General features: G+C 55.7%; 1 long non-coding RNA gene across 1 annotated transcript; it reads right to left on the bottom strand.

Moving 5' to 3' along the window:
- Nucleotides 1–1,029: 1,029 nt before the first annotated feature.
- Nucleotides 1,030–2,661, bottom strand: LOC136505813 (uncharacterized). Its single transcript, XR_010771327.1, has 2 exons — nucleotides 1,835–2,661; nucleotides 1,030–1,735 (listed from the first exon to the last, which is right to left on the bottom strand). It is a non-coding gene; the product is annotated as an uncharacterized lncRNA (long non-coding RNA).
- Nucleotides 2,662–4,212: the final 1,551 nt, after the last annotated feature.

Genomic DNA, 4,212 nt, shown 5'->3' with positions numbered 1-4,212 from the left:
GAAGGGACAAGGGATCCACCTTCCTTTGATCCACTCGCCATAGTATCGGACGGCAATCAAAGGAATGGAATCACGAGAGAAATAAATGAACACCAAAGGGAAGCAAACAAGCGAAAAGGGATTTTGGTTCCACGGTACTTCAATTCTCATGTCATGGCAATAGACATGAATCGAAGAAGTTGGAACAAGAGGGCTCAATCCACATCTTACTAGATCGACTAGGGATCGATAGAGAGGACAAGGGAAGATAGAAGAATGGTCTCCGCATTCCTTCAACCTGCTCGCCATGGTAACAGATGGAGGTTGAAAGAGTCAGACCAACAAAAGGAGAGGCACGGGTAACAAGACCTACCACTCTTTGATTTACTTGCCATGGCAAGGCAGAAACCGAAGAATGAAACAAGTGAGAGCGCTACCCTCTGATCTGCATGCCATCGCAATAGGCGGGAACCCAGAGGAGCGATGCACAAGAGATCCTGCCACACTAAACAGCGAATTGACAAGCCCGAACCCACTCGTAGGACACCATGACCTTCGTGCAACTAAATCAAGCACAATGCTATCCCCAGGGTTCGTATCAATGCGTTTGTCACCGCTAGATCTGAAGGGAACGCTATGGTCTATGCGGCACAAGCCTATGAGGGGCTCGGGCACGAAGGGGCAAAAGAGAGGTATAACTCCATGGTCATGGCAAGGAGAACTCGCGGCCACAAGCTACACCTACACAAGTTGGCATCCGTTGGTTCCACGATGGTCGTCCCCTAATTCATATCCCACTAGACTTGGTCATAGAGGGTTCATCGTGTGTGGGTGATATCCACACCGATGTTGAGTCGGCAATGGCCACATCCAAGGGCGGAGTAGGGTCGCTAATGATCGTAGTCCTACAAAGCCAACTAAAATATGAGAGAAGGGATCATGCTCGGCATTACGGCCATGGCAAGACGAGCTCGCGATCGCAATGTACAATCAAGTTGCTCTCTCTACCGGCTCAAAGGCTCGGTCCACAGGCAACAATACAAACACACAAAGATCCAACAACACAAACAATGATCGAAATGTAGTAGCACACAACCATAGCACTAGAGATAGACCGGCACGAAGGCACGGCACAGGCATAGGTATAGATATCAAGTGAAAATCATGTAAGAACAAGTATGAACAATAACAAAAGGAAGGTTTTTATCGACTGACGTCGAGGACGGCGTCGGCGAGGTTTCAAAGGTTCGACCATGATGATGGCGAGAAAGGCGACGGGTTGCTGCGGTGGAGTCACGGAGCATCTGGGCGAGTCACAGCCAGCTGCAACAAGCATCTGGCCAGCTGTGGCCTACTGCAGCCACCCCTGGCCAGCTGTGGCCGGCTGCTGGCTGGCTACGGCCAACTGCTGGCTGGCTGTGGCTGGCCGGACGGGGCTACGGCTGACTGGGAGGCGTCGGAGCTCCGACGGATGGCACTGCAGGGCTGCGGCTTTCCTGCGGTGGTGAAAGGTCATGGCACGAAGGCCGGTCTCAGGCACGAACAGTCATAAGAGAGAAAAGTGGGAACTTTGGTGTCGGGTACTCACCCGAGCTGCAGGAAGGCAGAGCGAACCGGTTTGGCTGCGACGGCGAGCTGCAGGCGACCAAGAGGCAGCTACGATGGTCGGACGGGTCAGCGAGGTCCGGCACCGATGCTGTGGATGCCTGCATGGCTTTGCTGCTTGCCGGCAAAGGACGCATTGAAGTTGCGGCCTCTGCAGAACGGAGGCAAAGGAGACGGCCGGTGTGAGTCTCGACCTGGACAAGTAGATTACCGAGAAAAGGAAGGAGCTTTAGGGGCTTGCCGAGCTCACCAGAGGAGGTAACGGCGTCGGCGTGGCAGACGGCGAGGAGCAGGAAGAGGCCGGTGGCGTCGGCTTGACGAGCGCGGCCCTGGCTCGATGCAGAGTGGCCAATGGCCGACTGTAACATGCCAACGGCGGCCGCTGGTGCAGAAGCAGGGTCCGGCCGTGACCGGCTGCGGCTGGGCTGGCGTCGATGGGAGGCGCAGGACGGTCGGACCAGGGCGAATCCGGTCGGTGTGGTCCCGAGGACGGCTAGGCCATGGCGTCGATGATGGGCTGCCAAAGAGAGCGGCGCGATGCGATGCAGGCACGACGATGAGGCGCTCGGCATGCACGCGGCTTGGTCGAGGAGGCAGAGCACGACGAGGCTCGGTGCGAGGAGGAGCAGCCGAGGCTGGCGACGACGGTCGACGAGGACGAAGCAGAGCTCGGTGCGGCCGCGGGGGACGACGTCAAGGTGGTGGCATGGCTTGGCTGTGACGTCGCGGTCGCGGTGGAGGGCAGGCTCGCGGTGGTCAAGGCAGGCTCCATGCGTGGTGCAGACGAGGTGGATCGGCACGACGGTTGCGATGGAGAAGCGTGGTGGCGGTGGATGGGGAACAGGTGAAGAGGAGCGGCGGCCAAGGCTTTTATAGCGGCGTGCTAGGGTTTGGACGGGCGGCTGCGGCCATCTCTGGTGTCCGTGCCTGCATCGGGACACGCGGCGGCAATCTAGCGGGCGGGGTCGGGCGCTGACGTCGAGGCTGGGACCCGAGGGAGTGGCGCTTGGTGGCGGCGGCGGCCACAGACGCCTGGGAGCGCCTCTACGCTTTCTAGGGTTTGGGGAAGGGGGTGCAGCGGCGTCTGGGCCAGGTGTGCCGTGCGCGAGAGCTAGGCCTGCGGATGGAGGGATAGGCGCTGGGCTGCAGAGTGAAAAGGGCGAGCTGGGCCTCGGCCTGGGCTGCACGACTAGGAAGGTAGGAGATTTGAGTTGGGCTTGGTGGTGCCACTGGGCGGAGAGACAGGAGGAGGTGGGCCACGGGAAAGGGAGGAATGGAGGGGCTTTGGCCCACGGAAGGAAGAGGAGGGTTTTCCATTTTATGCTAAAGTGATTTGAGAGAGATTCAAAGGGATTTGAGGTAAATTTTGCTATGGATTTGTGCACTCCAAACTTCAAACAAAACTCAAAGCTCGAAACTAACTCAAGAACAGCAGGCACTCTCCTACAATCAATTCAACATGAATGCAACAATTTACTTGTACTCTCTCCTGGTTGACTCTAAGTTTGACCTCGCGACTATGTCATTCATACGTTGCAGGAAAAATTTTAAAAAGCTCGTATTTTTTGGTTGAAAATACCCGGATTGTTACACGCGCAAACCCTAGTTCGCCCGCCGCTTTCTCTGGCGCCCCGTCGCCGCCTTCCCCTACTCTTTGCGATGGCGCGAGATGTCACCCTCGTCGCCGCCATCCCACTCCGTGTGACGGCACGCCACCTCACCGCTCCTGCCTCCGTCCAGATCTCCTCGGCCTCGGCGCGTGCCTCCTTAGCGATGAATCTGCCTCCGTTCTAATCTCCTCGGGCCACGCCACCTCGTCGTGCTGCTGCTATGCACGTGAGGCAACAGCCTTCAGGCATGGGAGGTAGCGGTGCGGATCCGATGAGGGATCCTCACGGTGGCTGTAGGAGGCGGCAGATCCAGGAGGCAGCAGTGCGGATCGATGAGGGAGGCGACGGTGGTCATGGCGGTGCGGGCCCAGAATGCTATGCCAGCGGCGCGGGATGACGAGGCCGCAGCGGTGGCGGCCAGCTTGGCCGTCCACAATTGCGCGGAAGGGTGAATCTAGACTATTGTGCTTGAGTCCTGAACTGCGAGCTGCAGCAGGTCACGTTCGCTCACATCGCAATGCCTCACGGGAAGGTAATGATTCTGAAATTCCTTTACTCTGGTGATTCGTTGTTCTTCTAGAAGGACAAATCTCAATGGATGTTGGATTCATGTTGATTCTTTTATCTAGTGAGTTGAGGGAAAAGTAATTGCTCTTTTTAGTTGCAGTAAAACGCTTCATACGATGCTTTCTTTGGCACATGTCATCTCGTGTTTGTTAAATAATATCTAGTGCGGCAACATGGTCTTCTTGATTCAGGAGCCCGAACAAGCTATAGAAATCGAGAGCAAACTGTGAATTCTGGAGATAGTTGAGTTCAGTTGCTACCTGGATTATGTTATGTCACAGGTGGACAAATGTGAAATCTAGTTGATCCCTCTCGTTTGAAATATAGTATATCAAGTTTTGTTCAAAATTGAAGCATGACGGGCGTTGCCTCATCATGATTTAGTGAGATAAACCAGGTGGACATACTGTACAAGCCTATTATTATCAACAGGACATACATTGTGTCGGTG

This window comes from Miscanthus floridulus, chromosome 14, assembly GCF_019320115.1.
Source record: "Miscanthus floridulus cultivar M001 chromosome 14, ASM1932011v1, whole genome shotgun sequence".
NCBI classification, from domain to species: domain Eukaryota; kingdom Viridiplantae; phylum Streptophyta; class Magnoliopsida; order Poales; family Poaceae; genus Miscanthus; species Miscanthus floridulus.
Note: the sequence above shows the minus strand (reverse complement) of the source record. Positions and strands in the feature narration are given on the sequence as shown.